Source organism: Lissotriton vulgaris, chromosome 2_1 (genome assembly GCF_964263255.1).
Source record: "Lissotriton vulgaris chromosome 2_1, aLisVul1.2, whole genome shotgun sequence".
In the NCBI taxonomy this organism is placed as follows: Eukaryota; Metazoa; Chordata; class Amphibia; order Caudata; family Salamandridae; genus Lissotriton; species Lissotriton vulgaris.
The window spans coordinates 339,515,504-339,531,644 of record NC_141687.1 but is presented as its reverse complement, the minus strand read 5'-3'; the positions used below and the strand labels follow the sequence as shown (position 1 = coordinate 339,531,644).

The following is a 16,141-nucleotide window of genomic DNA, read 5'->3' as shown; positions in this document are numbered from 1 at the left end:
TTACTTTGAAAAGGCTACTAGGTGCATGAGACAAACTGTTTGCAGTATTAAGACAGACTATATTGCCAGTTCCATCATTTAGTTTAAAAGATGGAAGAAAAAGCATACAGCCTTTAAAAATCACCAAAACTAAGCAAAAGTGACTTTTTAAAACATCTTTCACAAATTCTTATTATTTTCTTTAAAAGTGAATAATAATGAAGGATAGGGCAATGTAACTGTATAGGCTGCAGCTCCGAAACAATAAGAATAGAACTCTGCACCTTTCAAACTATCCATACCTCGAGTGCCCCATCATGCTCTGCAGGTAGCAGTTTACCCAGTTCTTTTTGACAATAAGTACCAGACTGTAGTTAAATGTACATAAACCTTCCGTCGGGGGTGGAGGGAGGGTTATTTATGATTAAAATGGAGATCCCTCTGAGAAACAACTAGGATTACAGGTGAGAAACCATTCTATTTCTCTCACGGGATCTCCATTGAGAATCGTAAGCTTTGAATAGAATGACTAGCTCATCCCCCTAAAGCCCACAAGGGAAGAGATACACACAGGGGCGTAACAAACGCCCCCGCAGACCCCGCAGTGCGGGGGGGCCTCACTCTCTACAGTTAATGAAGGGGCCCCCAGGGGGCCCCGGGCCCCCTCAGCTCTTCTGAGAGCTGTGAGAGAGGTCTCGCCCTCTCCCTCTGACTGAAGAGAAACAAAGTATCAATATACATTGTTTCTCTTCAGTCAGAGTCAGAGGCAGTCCCGGAAAGAGGATGGGGGCACCAGAGACAGCAGTCTCCACTGCTCCTCTGAGGCAGCACAGAGCCCGGCCCCCACTCTCTCCTCTCCTCCCCCAGCCCAGAGAAGAGACAGGGACAAGGATGGGGTGGGGGCTTCACCCCACAAGAGAAGAGAAGAGACAGGGACAAGGATGGGGTGGGGGGCCCACCCCACAAGAGAAGAGACAGGGACAGGCCCCCATCCGAGAAGAGACAGGGACAAGGATGGGGTGGGGGGCCCACCCCACAAGAGAAGAGCAGAGAAGAGAAAGGGACAGGCCCTCATCCGAGAAGAGACAGACAAGGATGGGGTGGGGGGCCCACCCCACAAGAGAAGAGAAGAGACAGGGACAAGGATGGGGTGGGGGCCCCACCCCACAAGAGAAGAGAAGAGAAGAGACAGGGACAGGCCCCCATCCGAGAAGAGACAGGGACAAGGATGGGGTGGGGGGCCCACCCACAAGAGAACAGAAGAGACAGGGACAAGGATGGGGTGGGGGGCCCACCCCACAAGAGAATAGAAGAGAGGGTGGGGGGCCCACCCCACAAGAGAAGAGAAGAGACAGGGACAAGGATGGGGTGGGGGCCCACCCCACAAGAGAAGAGCAGAGAAGAGAAAGGGACAGGCCCCCATCCGAGAAGAGACAGACAAGGATGGGGTGGGGGGCCCACCCCACAAGAGAAGAGAAGAGACAGGGACAAGGATGGGGTGGGGGCCCCACCCCACAAGAGAAGAGAAGAGAAGAGACAGGGACAGGCCCCCATACGAGAAGAGACAGGGACAAGGATGGGGTGGGGGCCCACCCCACAAGAGAAGAGCAGAGAAGAGAAAGGGACAGGCCCCCATCCGAGAAGAGACAGACAAGGATGGGGTGGGGGCCCCACCCCACAAGAGAAGAGAAGAGAAGAGACAGGGACAGGCCCCCATACGAGAAGAGACAGGGACAAGGATGGGGTGGGGGGCCCACCCACAAGAGAACAGAAGAGACAGGGACAAGGATGGGGTGGGGGGCCCACCCCACAAGAGAAGAGAAGAGAGGGTGGGGGGCCACCCCACAAGAGAAGAGAAGAGACAGGGACAAGGATGGGGTGGGGGCTCCACCCCATCAGAGAAGAGAAGAGACAGGGACAAGAAGAGACAGGGACAAGAATGGGGTGGGGGGCCCACCCACAAGAGAAGAGAAGAGACAGGGACAAGGATGGGGTGGGGGCCTCAGAGAGCAAGAGCAAGAGACAGCACAGAGCAGTGCTCGGGACCCTGACAAGGGTGGGAGTGGGGGCCCCCAGACAGAGTATTCTCCAGGGCAAAGCTCACATGAGAAGGGACGAGGCAGCAAAATGGTGCCCTCAGGTAAGCACGCTTGTTAGAACACACCATGGACGTCCGCAGGGAGAGGGAAATGGGGGGCCGAGAAGGGTGCAAGGCAGAGGGGGAGAAGGGTGCAAGGCAGAGGGGGAGAAGGATGCATGGTAGAGAAGGGTGCAAGGCAGAGGGGGAGAAGGATGCATGGTAGAGAAGGGTGCAAGGCAGAGGGGAGAAGGGTGCAAGGCAGAGAGGAGCGGGTGCAAGGCAGAGAGGAGAAGGGTGCAAGGCAGAGAGGAGAAGGGTGCAAGGCAGAGAGGAGAAGGGTGCAAGGCAAAGAGGAGAAGGGTGCAAGGCAGAGAAGAGAAGGGTGCAAGGCACAGAGGAGAAGGGTGCCAGGCAAAGAGGAGAAGGGTGCAAGGAAGAGAGGAGAAGGGTGCAAGGTAGAGAAGGGTGCAAGGCGGAGAAGGGTGCAAGGTAGAGAGGAGAAGGGTGCAAGGCGGAGGGGAGAAGGGTGCAAGGCGGAGGGGAGAAGGGTGCAAGGCAGATAGGAGAAGGGTGCAAGGCGGAGGGGAGAAGGGTGCAAGGCAAAGAGGAGAAGGGTGCAAGGCAAAGAGGAGAAGGGTGCAAGGCAAAGAGGAGAAGGGTGCAAGGCAGAGAAGAGAAGGGTGCAAGGCAAAGAGGAGAAGGGTGCAAGGAAGAGAGGAGAAGGGTGCAAGGTAGAGAAGGGTGCAAGGCGGAGGGGAGAAGGGTGCAAGGCAGATAGGAGAAGGGTGCAAGGCGGAGGGGAGAAGGGTGCAAGGCGGAGGGGAGAAGGGTGCAAGGTGGAGGGGAGAAGGGTGCAAGGTAGAGAAGGGTGCAAGGCAGAGGGGGAGAAGGGTGCATGGCAGATGGGATAAGGGTGAAAGGCAGAGGGGAGAAGGGTGAAAGGTAGAGGGGAGAAGGGTGAAAGGTAGAGGGGAGAAGGGTGCAAGGCAGAGGGGAGAAAGGTGCAAGGCAGAGGGGAGAAGTGTGCAAGGCAGAGAAGAGAAGGGTGCAAGGCAGAGAAGAGAAGGGTGCAAGGCAAAGAGGAGAAGGGTGCAAGGCAAAGAGGAGAAGGGTGCAAGGCAAAGAGGAGAAGGGTGCAAGGCAAAGAGGAGAAGGGTGGAAGGTAGAGAAGGGTGCAAGGCGGAGGGGGAGAAGGGTGCAAGGTAGAGGGGAGAAGGGTGCAAGGCAGAGTGGAGAAGGGTGCAAGGCGGAGGGGAGAAGGGTGCAAGGCAGAGGGGAGAAGGGTGAAAGGCGGAGGGGAGAAGGGTGCAAGGCAGAGGGGAGAAGGGTGCAAGGCAGAGGGGAGAAGGGTGCAAGGCAGAGGGGAGAAGGGTGCAAGGCAGAGGGGAGAAGGGTGCAAGGCAGAGGGGAGAAGGGTGCAAGGCAGAGGGGAGAAGGGTGCAAGGCAGAGGGGAGAAGGGTGAAAGGCAGAGGGGAGAAGGGTGAAAGGTAGAGGGGAGAAGGGTGCAAGGTAGAGGGGAGAAGGGTGCAAGGCAGAGGGGAGAAGTGTGCAAGGCAGAGAAGAGAAGGGTGCAAGGCAAAGAGGAGAAGGGTGCAAGGCAAAGAGGAGAAGGGTGCAAGGAAGAGAGGAGAAGGGTGGAAGGTAGAGAAGGGTGCAAGGCGGAGGGGGAGAAGGGTGCAAGGTAGAGGGGAGAAGGGTTCAAGGCAGAGTGGAGAAGGGTGCAAGGCGGAGGGGAGAAGGGTGTAAGGCAGAGGGGAGAAGGGTGCAAGGCGGAGGGGAGAAGGGTGCAAGGTGGAGGGGAGAAGGGTGCAAGGCAGAGGGGAGAAGGGTGCAAGGTAGAGAAGGGTGCAAGGCGGAGGGGGAGAAGGGTGCAAGGTGGAGGGGAGAAGGGTGCAAGGCGGAGGGGAGAAGGGTGCAAGGTGGAGGGGAGAAGGGTGCAAGGTAGAGAAGGGTGCAAGGCAGAGGGGGAGAAGGGTGCATGGCAGATGGGATAAGGGTGCATGGCAGATGGGATAAGGGTGAAAGGCAGAGGGGAGAAGGGTGAAAGGTAGAGGGGAGAAGGGTGCAAGGCAGAGGGGAGAAGGGTGCAAGGCAGAGGGGAGAAGGGTGCAAGGCAGAGGGGAGAAGGGTGCAAGGCAGAGGGGAGAAGTGTGCAAGGCAGAGAAGAGAAGGGTGCAAGGCAGAGAAGAGAAGGGTGCAAGGCAGAGAAGAGAAGGGTGCAAGGCAAAGAGGAGAAGGGTGCAAGGTAGAGGGGAGAAGGGTGCAAGGCAGAGGGGAGAAGGGTGCAAGGCAGAGGGGAGAAGGGTGCAAGGCGGAGGGGAGAAGGGTGCAAGGCAGAGGGGAGAAGGGTGCAAGGCAGAGGGGAGAAGGGTGCAAGGCAGAGGGGAGAAGGGTGCAAGGCAGAGGGGAGAAGGGTGCAAGGCAGAGGGGAGAAGGGTGCATGGCAGAGGGGAGAAGGGTGCATGGCAGAGGGGAGAAGGGTGCAAGGCAGAGGGGAGAAGGGTGCAAGGCAGAGGGCAGAAGGGTGAAAGGCAGAGGGGAGAAGGGTGAAAGGCAGAGGGGAGAAGGGTGAAAGGCAGAGGGGAGAAGGGTGAAAGGTAGAGGGGAGAAGGGTGCAAGGCAGAGGGGAGAAGGGTGCAAGGCAGAGGGGAGAAGTGTGCAAGGCAGAGGGGAGAAGTGTGCAAGGCAGAGAGGAGAAGGGTGAAAGGCAAAGAGGAGAAGGGTGCAAGGAAGAGAGGAGAAGGGTGGAAGGTAGAGAAGGGTGCAAGGCGGAGGGGGAGAAGGGTGCAAGGTAGAGGGAAGAAGGGTGCAAGGCAGAGTGGAGAAGGGTGCAAGGCAGAGGGCAGAAGGGTGAAAGGCAGAGGGGAGAAGGGTGCAAGGCGGAGGGGAGAAGGGTGCAAGGCAGAGGGGAGAAGGGTGCAAGGCAGAGGGGAGAAGGGTGCAAGGCAGAGGGGAGAAGGGTGCAAGGCAGAGGGGAGAAGGGTGCAAGGCAGAGGGGAGAAGGGTGCAAGGCAGAGGGGAGAAGGGTGCAAGGCAGAGGGGAGAAGAGTGCAAGGCAGAGGGCAGAAGGGTGAAAGGCAGAGGGGAGAAGGGTGAAAGGCAGAGGGGAGAAGGGTGAAAGGCAGAGGGGAGAAGGGTGAAAGGCAGAGGGGAGAAGGGTGAAAGGTAGAGGGGAGAAGGGTGCAAGGCAGAGGGGAGAAGGGTGCAAGGCAGAGGGGAGAAGGGTGCAAGGCAGAGGGGAGAAGTGTGCAAGGCAGAGAAGAGAAGGGTGCAAGGCAAAGAGGAGAAGGGTGCAAGGCAAAGAGGAGAAGGGTGCAAGGAAGAGAGGAGAAGGGTGGAAGGTAGAGAAGGGTGCAAGGCGGAGGGGGAGAAGGGTGCAAGGTAGAGGGGAGAAGGGTGCAAGGCAGAGGGGAGAAGGGTGCAAGGCGGAGGGGAGAAGGGTGCAAGGCGGAGGGGAGAAGGGTGCAAGGCAGAGGGGAGAAGGGTGCAAGGCAGAGGGGAGAAGGGTGCAAGGCAGAGGGGAGAAGGGTGCAAGGCAGAGGGGAGAAGGGTGCAAGGCAGAGAGGAGAAGGGTGCAAGGTAGAGAAGGGTGCAAGGCGGAAGGGGAGAAGGGTGCATGGCAGATGGGAGAAGGGCGAAAGGCAGAGGGGAGAAGGGTGTAAGGAAGAGAGGAGAAGGGTGCAAGGTAGAGAAGGGTGCAAGGCGGAGGGGGAGAAGGGTGCAAGGCAGAGGTGAGAAGGGTGCAAGGCAGAGGTGAGAAGGGTGCAAGGCAGAGAGGAGAAGGGTGCAAGGCAAAGGGGAGAAGGGTACAAGGCAAAGGGGAGATGGGTGCAAGGCAGAGGGGAAAAGGGTGCAAGGCAGAGGGGAGAAGGATGCAGGGTATAGAAGGGTGCAAGGCGGCGGGGGAGAAGGGTGCAAGGCAGAGAGGAGAAGGATGCAAGGTAAGTGTTACTTATAACGGCTGTATTGGTGACAGTGGCATAACAATCGCCCCGCATCCCCTGCAGTATGGCGGGTCGCTGGCCTGAGAGCTCTAGACTGGCACGGAGAATGGGAGGGGGGCCCCCTCCATGTAGTTTGCAGGGGGGCCCCCTCATGTTTTGTTACGCCACTGGATACACAAGGTATGATATTTAAGCAAATAGATTTCTTATAGAAGCTTACCAAACTTGGGCATCTGTACAGTACAGATCTCCAAGTTACAGCTTAGAAGAGCTCAGATATTAGAATATTCCTAAGTAGTGCTGCAGTAGCCGCTTTAACTCTGATGGAATGGGCTTTTAGGTTTCCCAGGTAAGGCTTTGTTGGGTTACTGTTAAAACATGATTAAGCAGAAGACGAACCATCTAGAGAGGGATTGTTTAGAAGTGGCAAATTCTGTTAATAAAGGACAGTAGTTTACAAATAGTTTAATACCCATTCTTAGCTCTCTTGAATGGTTCTGCTAAGAGTGTTCTCCTGAACATTCAGGAAGCCTGGCAGGTGGACAGCGGTAATCCTGAGATCCCTGCAGAGTAACCATTTCCAGAATGTTTGTGCCTCCAGAGACAAAAGTCTGGATATTGTTCCTCTCTGTTTGTTCAGATAATGCATGGTCATTGCATTGTCTGTCTGAACAAGGAGACAGTTTGTCTTGAAGAATAGAAGAGAAGCCTTCACAGCTAAATGTACACTCAACTCTAGTAGGTTGATATGGTAATTCTGTTCCTTTGAAAGCTGAAGGTGATCCATGTGAGCACTCCACCCAGAGCAGGAGGAATCAATCAGGGTGGTTTGTGCTGGGATATCTATATAGAAACTCATACTGTTTTGAAGGTTCTCTAAGCAACATCACCTGTTGCGTGATTGTTTTACATGTGTCAGTTTGTCCTCCCATATTTCTGAGAGTTGATTCCACTGATCCTCTAGAACCTGTGCAGAGGTCTCATGTTCAGACGTGTATTCAGGACCAGAAGGATACATGATGGCAATGATTCTAGAAGAGAAGATATTTGCCTTTCTGTTCGACCGGCTGTTCTCTTCAGATTGTGATATTTCCAAAGGACAGTTTATTGCCTCTCTTCCAAAGGATACCCTTTTGTGTGCACGTTGTCTAAGAATGCTCCCAAATAGTGTGGGGATTTCTTATGATATATATATGCAGTCTCAGCCGACTGAGAGTTGCAAAAGTCAACTGATAATGTTGGCGGGCTTGTTGGTAAGAAGATGCCTTGATGAGGCAGTCGTTTTGATATGGGTAGACCAATATCCATAACGTCCTGAGGTGAGCTGCAAGGATCACCATGCATTTGGAAAAGTTCCGGGGTGCAGATTTGAGGCAGAAAGGAAGAACTTTGTATTGAAAGTGGTCTCTTCCTACAAGACCCTCAGGAATTACTGTTGTTTCTTGGCTATCAGGATGTGAAAATGGCCATCTTGCAGATGTATTAAGCATAGTCAATACCCTTAGTGGAGATGAGGATACATCTGATGGAGAACCAACAACCTGAACTTTTCTTTCTAAATTCACTTGTTCTCTTTTTTCAGGTCTGAAATAGGGGTGAACTCAATTGTTGGTCCTTTCTTCACAGGAAAGTAACAAGAATAAATTACCATTCCTTTGAGAGAAGTTGTGACCTTTTCCACTGCATATTTTTGCAAGAGTTTAGAGATTTCTTGCTGTAATTCTTTCTGATGATGTACTAAACAAAATTGGAGAGCAAAGGGATTTTATCCACCTTGGTGGACGGAAGGGTACTCCCGATCCCCTGGTTAGGTAGCTGTATAACAAAATAAGGAGTACCACCAAAGATAAGGCTAGGAAACCAATATCGGTGGGATGAGACTCTAATGTAGAAAAAGAAGAAGTCCTTCTTTGTTTTTAACCCCTTCCACACTCATGACGAGCTGGGCTCGTCATGGTGTAGCCTCCTCATACACTGATGACGAGCCCAGCTCGTCATAAAACAATATAAAATAGCAATTCCCAGCACAGGAGGGGAATTGCCTTAGCAGCCATGGAGTTAAGGAACCCCTCACTCACCGACCTGGTCGGTGACATGCTTCATCATCGGGGCCACCTTGACAGCCGAGTGCCGTCAAGGTGTGCTGCAACACCTGAGATACAGTGGAGCGGGTATGTGAGTGATGAATGTAAAGAAAAAAAAAAAAAGTCAGTGAGTTAAAAATTGTCCTGGTATGACTTATCCAAAGATTGTTTATTCTAAGACTACTGGACAATGCTAAAAACAGTGTATGTCGATACAATGAAGGCTTAATTAGGACCAAATGTATCTGTGGTATGTGTTAGGTCTACATGTTTCAAACCAACAAGGGGATTTACCGTTTTTTCTTCAGGACCAAAAAATAAAAAGGAGTTGGGTGGTCAGGGTACACTAACACCCTGCCATACCTGCAATCCTTTTTGGACCCAAAATAGCAATTTGCTAAGTGGGTAAAGAAAATGTAATCCAGAAGTGGTTACATTAAAAATGCAAAAAACTACTCAATGGGGGATTATTGGCTGCACGGGGATTGAGGGGAGAGGTCACAAAGCTCGAAACGTATTAGTTTCTGATGTTCAATATCGACCATCAACCTATGCCGCCCCTCCGCGCACCCTACATTAGAGTCTCATCCCACCGATATTGGTTTCCTAGCCTTATCTTTGGTGGTACTCCTTATTTTGTTATTCTTCCTGATGAAACAGGGATGATCTCTTTGGTGGGACAGATGGTAGAGGTCTTAATTCTGAGACTGTATTTACTTTTCATACTATTCAGAAACCAGTTTTTCCTGGTGATTTTTCCACTCTTCCAGGGAAAATTCAATGATTCTTCCTACCGGAGTGGGTAATGGAGGAGTGGGAAGAAGGGACACAATGCTTGCCACTAGAGTGTGATTTAGTGGCTTGCGTAGTTTGTTGTGTCTTCATGCAAGACATTTCATCATGAGCATGAGAAAAGAATAATTTGTTCCCTGAGAAAAGGAGGTTTTACATCAGGTGTTGAGCTTCAGGCTTCAATCCTTTTGATTCTGAGCCAGAATGAGAGACATAGAACTAGATGATAACAATGTTCATGTGCTGCTAGGATGGAGGTATCTACTGCAGCACTGATCATCTGGATGGATACCATCTAGCCCTTGTTGGCAATTTATTGGAAATTTGGATGTCTGTCCCTGGGTAGGTCTTTTATAAACCGTTAAATACAGTCCCAGAGTGACCTAACATGTCTTCGGCCTTCATAGTAACCACAGAAGTTCCACACACTTCTCTGCTCACAGAACATTACTTTTTACTTTCCTTGTCAGGAGGAACAGTAGAAGATGGAGCTGTGGCATCAAGTTTTTAGGAAGCAGAAACAACAGCTGAGTCCAGAATGGGACCCTTACGAAGAAATATCAAATCCTGATCTGGTGGCCTGTACTTTTCCTGTAGGCGGGATGGTGCAGCCTTGATAGATGCTGAGTGAGAAAGAAATCCATGGCTGGTTCTGTGAGACCTGGAACCAGAGGTAAAATGGTTTGGAGAAAGATCACTGGTGCAGTGGCTTAAAGATTATCAACGTGGTTGCTGTGGTAGTTGACTAGTCAATATTCAATTTGTTTGCACCCCTGATAAGAACCTCCTGGAAGATATTAATATCGGGAGAGATGTCTGCTGGTGGTGAATCTGAAAATGTAGGAGAGTATAGACCAGAAGAAGAGATAGAGTGAAGTGACCTTGAAGACCTCAATCGGGATGGAGAATCCAGTCTACGTCCTGAGCATGACTACCAAACAGATATTGATTGATTGATCATGAAAAACAAACATTGCCATTACGATGACTTTTTTACCACAAAATTATGCATCAAAGTGACTTTCCGACATTGGGTGATAAGGCATTTGATAAAACTGTGCAAAACGTATCCCTCTTCACCCCATCCCTGCCCACCCATCTCACTCATCAGCACTCTTCAAACCTCCAATTCTGTCTCACTTGAACAATTGGTCTGCATATCATCCCCTGAAATTCGTTCCATTTTCCCAAGATTTTTGTCCATTTGTGTGGGCAGCCTCTACTTTTGTATACCAAGCTCTCTGCAAGCATACACCAGACCATATCTGCCCTCCATTCATTCAGCATCGGAGTCTACACCGCTGTCCACCTCCTAGCAATATTTTGCTTAGCAACTATGATCCCCAATGCCACCCAAAGACGTTCCCTGCTGGTTAGATCTGACTCTACCCATATGTTCAGGAGACACCACTTTGGCGAATTAGTCGCCTCTATATTATAACCTTCTCTCATACATGTGCGTATTGACTCCCAGTAATCTTGGAGTATAAAGGTGGAATCTTGACCGTTACCTATGCCTGTTGCAAGATTTGGTATGATGAGCTGGAGATCTAGAGTGCCATGCTGGAGGTGCCATTGTACAGGTGACTGTAGTGGTCGAGAAGGCATGGCTAGCGAATTTGGTAGCTGGATTACCACTGGAATTACCGGCTGAAGAGGAGTAGACTTTGCCGGAAACTGAAGGTGTTGTGTAGAATACTTAGTATGTTTAAAAGGAGAATCCGGCATGAGGATTCTAGAAGCTGGTCTGGGTGGAGAGTAGGCTTTAGAGTACTCCGAATTGGATTCTGATGGGAGCCTGCGAGTTTCCTCCGTCTTCTCCGGTATAGTAGAATGATGTGTTGACGTAGAATTTCTTGGCGTCTAGTGATGTCTCCACGTAAAAGTTCCTATCGTCGTCATTTGTGTTCTCGGTGTCGAACCGGCCCTTGATGGTGTTTGTGTAGGTGTTGTACATCTTCTCAACATTGAACTGGGAAGTCGTGTCCCACCAGATCTTCTCCTTTTGGATCTTCCCCTGCAAGAGTCATCAGAGGGTGAGATAGGGCATTTGTAGAGGGAGCAGTCTTTCCCCGCTCCTCAGATATCTCTGTAGCCAGAGTATCTTGCATTCTTTGCTGCTTCACGTGGCCATGCAGGCAAATTAAAAATTTTCTCTATCAAGGTATGCCTGGAGAGGGTGCGGCAGTGACAACAGGTCTTGTGATCATGTGTTTCTGATTAAGGATACTACCACATTCTGGGTATTTTGCAAAATGGGATGACATTTTGCGATAAAATAGTGTATTTCCTATCATGAAAATATCACAAAATACTGTTCTCCCTAAAGGGCGCAGAGTGAACCACTTTAAAAATGGCTATGGTGAAAATCTGAGTGAAAAAAATACCTAAGAGGGCAGAGCTCTGCTCCAGGATCTTGTTAGCAGGAGCTGGAAAAAAGAACTGCATAAAGTGCCACCTGCAGAGCATGATGGAACACTGGAGGTTGTATTCTATTCTCATTGATTCAATGCTGCAGTATATACGGTTACTTTGCCCTATTCTTCCCTTTAAAAGAAAGTAAAATAATATTATGGATGCTGTTTTAAAAAAGTCACTGTGCTTATTTTCAGCGATTTTGAAAGAATGTATATTTTTACTTTCATCTTTTCAAGTAAATTGATGCAATTGAGAATACAGCCTGTATTAAGACTTCAAACGGTTTGCTTTTTTGCCACATGTACCTTCCGGCCTTTGTGAAGAAAAATGTAGTAAAAATTTGACTTTAAAAGAAGCGCTCCGTGGTCCCCACACATAGGTACTTATGATACTAATGATTTCAATGGAGATTCCCCATCATGAAAAAGATTGGAGGATCTAAGATAGTGAGAGAGGGGTAGAAGTGAAGAGAAGCCAACAGACCGGGACAGGAGAAAGAAGAATTTGACAAGAGAAAAAGTCCAAGAAAGGCACAAGAGGCGTAGAAGGAATAATTGTGGACAATGAAGAGAGAGGAAACAAGTTTGAAAAAAAGGATACACAGAATATTAAATAAGTAATATCCCTTCTTCAGGGGACTGAAAAAAAATGTTTAGTGAAAGCTCTGTCAACGAATACCATGATTCAGCACTTTGCAATATGAAAACAGTCACAAAATTGCTTGAATATTATCAAGAAGACCAATGTTAGGATATTGAATAACCGACACCAAGTGAAAATCAATGAGAACAGAAAACAAAAATGAAAACTGTAAAAACACCAAGGGCTAGATGTAGGTAATTCCTATATATCTACTCTTAAATACCGAATCTTACCGATTCGGTATTTAAGAGTAGGTAAATAGGAAGGGGGCAGATGTAGGTAATTCTTATTTTAGAATTACCGATTCTGTAAGATTCGGTATTTACCGATTCGGTAAATACCGAATCGGTATTGCCCATTGATTCCTATGGGCCTTGAAGCCCATAGGAATCAATGGGAAATACGGATTCTGTATTTACCGAATCGGTAAATACCGAATCCTGCAAGGGTGCAGGGTGTGTCACTTTAACACCCTCTAGCATCCCAAGTACAGGCTTGTGTGACATGTGGCACACATACATGCCCTAAGGGCATGTCTGTGTGTCACATGGCACAGGTGTGCATGCACAGATGTGTATGCACACCTGAATTCTGTATTTTACCACCCAATTGTATTGGGTGGTAAAATACCGATTTCTGAAGGCCTGTAGCACTGTAAACAGTGCTACCTACATCTGTAATTTACCGAATCTGTAAAATTACTGATTCGGTATTTTACAGATTTGGTCAATTTACCTATTCGGTAAAATGATGGCCCCTACATCTCAAAAACCAATTACCGGTCGGTAACGGCCGAAATCTGCCGTTACCGACCGGTAATTGGCGACCTACATCTGGCCCCAAGTGCTTAAAACAAACTCAACCGTACTCCACTTACCAACATCTAGCTGTAATAATGATGTACGTCAATCAAGTCGATAAATAAAAGCTGTTTTTTAAGAAAAATATGCAAAAACCTCTTTCTGTGGACCTGGATTGTAATTAGTCACGCCATGAATCACGGCGTACACAAAAACAACATTACAGGCAGTCTATGCTTAAAGATATATAACCAAGCTGACCAATGGTTATCTGAAACATTAAACCCCCTTAACAGTGTTAACTGTCCAACTAGAGCGGTATATTGTAACCTAATACACACCAAGGCAAATGGTTAATGAGAAGATTTGACATGATCCGAAAGAATAATACAGAGCCTATGGGTCAACCGCAGTAAATACTGAAACAATAATACCTCTCAGTTTTGATAATTAAACTCAGTGTTTCAAAGTACCTTCATCAATCCTGCATCTTCACCCAAAGGTTGACTTGACTGGTGCCAGAGGGCAGAAGAAGTGATATACAATAGCCACTATTGCCCCAGAAAAAAACTGAATATGTTATGGGGGGCCTAGGAGGATTATAGGGGAGTTGGACTTGACTCCTTTTTGAAGGAAATAATTAAGAACATGTGATTGCATTAAGTTATGCATGCTACCCAAATTGTGTACCATACTATTGTTGGCCAAGAAAATGTAAATGATGTACTGAACCTGATGGGAATGTCTCAAATGAGGAATATGCCCATGGTATTTCATATTATACATGCTGTTGTGCTTCTCTCTGCCCTAAGTGACAGAGGACATTGAGTTCAGCGCAGCAGAAAAATGAAAGGTCCAGTGGCATGCACAGGGGACAGGGGAATGATCTAAACTGGAGGCAAAGAGAAAGGAGGACGGTGTTTGGGCAGAAACTGTGGGCTAGAAAAGAGATGTTATTGAGAGAACGATATACTGAGAGACAATGGGGCTAGACTTCGATTCCTTTATCTTTTCCTATGAGCTTCCTATGCTATTCATCTTACAACGTGAGCTCTTGCTCCTACTGATTTCTTTCAGTGGGATTTCACTCCTTCCTATCTCCTCTTTTCAGATTGCTGATATTTTTCTCTGCGCGGTTGCATCATTTCCCATGTTTTTATTTGAGATCTGCCCTTACCATCGCTCCTTGTGAGGTCTCTCTTCTTCCATCGAGTAGCTCATTTCATAGCCACATTCATATCGGCTTCCAAGTTAAGATAAGTCTTTAGAATTTGTAAACATGTGGGGCTCGGAATGATTTATACCACAACACTCTACTTTAGTGTATGCATTTTAGTTCACATGACTTTACACAAGTGACAGAAACTAGCAGATTGCAATATCCTGTTAAAGGAAACCAAAGAAAACCCTCACAATTTATTTATTAAAATATGCCTTAATTGCATCGAATAGCTGTACAATTTAAACTGTAATAACATTTATAAAAAAACAATTGCACTTAAAGCAAATAGCCCATAAAAACATAAATTTGCTAAGTTCAAACATAATGTGATTCATCCTACTGGCAGGTTAGAGGGGGGATGGGTGAAGAGAAGTGGCTTATGATGTTTTATATGCCTGGGCTAAAATTTCACAACAACCTGGCTAGGGGACAACCAGAAACTCCTAAAAGGTGTACTTGTGTCAATATTTGGTAGCCTGGGCCTACATGAAGAGTTGCTCGTAGTAAGTGTTTGGGGTATGAGGATGTAACCACTGAAGAAGCATTCCAATTAAAATGATAAACCTATTTAGGTTCTAATCAATATCAAACAAGGAAAATGCATTAGCTACTAGCCACAAACAAATCTTTGACTAAGGATAAAATGAAACGAGAGATAAAGCACCTTTGGAGGGATTACAAGCACTTAAACCTTTTAGCTACAAATTGATTAAATATAAAACAAAAACTCCCAGAAATCTCAGTAAGAGTAAAAACAGCTCTTTGATTGAAACATTTTCAAATAATTTACCTTCCACAGTCATTTGAAAAATCTGTTCAGTAGCGGACATCAGCACACTACGGCCGGAGCTCACAGTATTCACATAAACCAGCAGGGCTGGGATTAATGTTATGTTATACGTTAATCATTATTGTAAAGTGTATGGCTTCCCCAGCAACGGGCGTTCCAGCGCTGAGACTGGCGAGTGCAACAGGTAGGTTTTAACAAGAGGTTAGAGAAGAGCCAGGTTTTGATCAGTTTTCTGAGGGCCCAGTGGTCTTGCTTGCCCCACGCGGCAAGAGGGGTAGAGTTCCATAGGGCGGGTGCCTTGGCCCTGAAAGAGCGCCCCCTTCTCTTACCCTGCGCACTTGGAGGGTACAAGCTAGATGCAGATCAGCCGAACATAGGGCTTGAGTCGGTACATATGATGAGCACAGCCCATGCAGAACTTGAGGGCCTTGGCCATGCAAGATCTTGTGCGTAGTACAGAGAGTCTTAAAATAGACTCTCTGTTTTATCTGCAGCCAGTGGAGACGGCGAAGAAGGTTAGAGGTATGGTAGTGCTTCGGTAGGGCAAAAGGCGCACGTGCAGCCATATTCTGTGTACGTTGGAGTCTTTTGGTTACGGCCTTATTCACGCCGAGTAAAAGCCCTTTGCAGTAGTCAAGACAGGACTGTACAGTAGACTGAACAGTTTGACGGATGGATGGGTCGAAAAGTCCCAAAATGGGTTTCAGGCCACGTAGGAGACCGAAGCAGGTGCCTGCTACTTTTTTGGCTTGGTTCTCAAATGAGAGGGCATTTTCCATCGGAACTCCTAAGTTCTTAACCACGGATTTCGGTTGGGGGGCATGGGTGTAGGCCATCATTGGTTTTCCCATCAATGGGCATCGGGGCCCACTTGGAGCACCTATGACTTGGTGGAGTTCAACTGCAAGTAGTTAGCTGCCATCCAGTCAGAGATGGCCATAAGATCCTCTTGGAATTTAGCTTGGTCCTGTTTGGGGTTATTGGAGCCAGTGAATACCAGTTGGAGCCATGCTATGTACAGATATATTGCAGAATGATAACGTTCCAACCTGCTTGTAGCAAAAATCAGGGACAAAAATGTTAGCAAGGACGAAGACTGCAGTGAAAAATCAGAGTATGCAAGGTGTTCTGACGCATTTTACTTTCATAAAGCCCCCTTTTGGAACTGACATCACAGGAGAATCCTCTGCAACATCTCAGATTGTGAGACTCAGACATCCTCCATTGGACTTACCATTATCTTAGAAAGGGCTTTTTATGAGGTTTGAATATATTGTCCTTTCCTTTTTAAGGTTTAAAGCCAGTTCCTAGATCTCAGTGCATTTGTTTGACTATGAAGAAGAGGATCAAGTTTGACATCCTGAATGCCACACAGTATCCCTGCAGCCT

The 16,141-nt window shown here is 48.1% G+C and overlaps 1 protein-coding gene across 2 annotated transcripts in view; it reads left to right on the top strand.

The window, feature by feature from the left end:
* The window catches only part of SLC6A4 (solute carrier family 6 member 4), a 644,456-nt gene that overhangs the window by 452,664 nt on the left and 175,651 nt on the right, over positions 1–16,141 (top strand). The gene's annotated exons all lie outside the window — the stretch shown is intronic.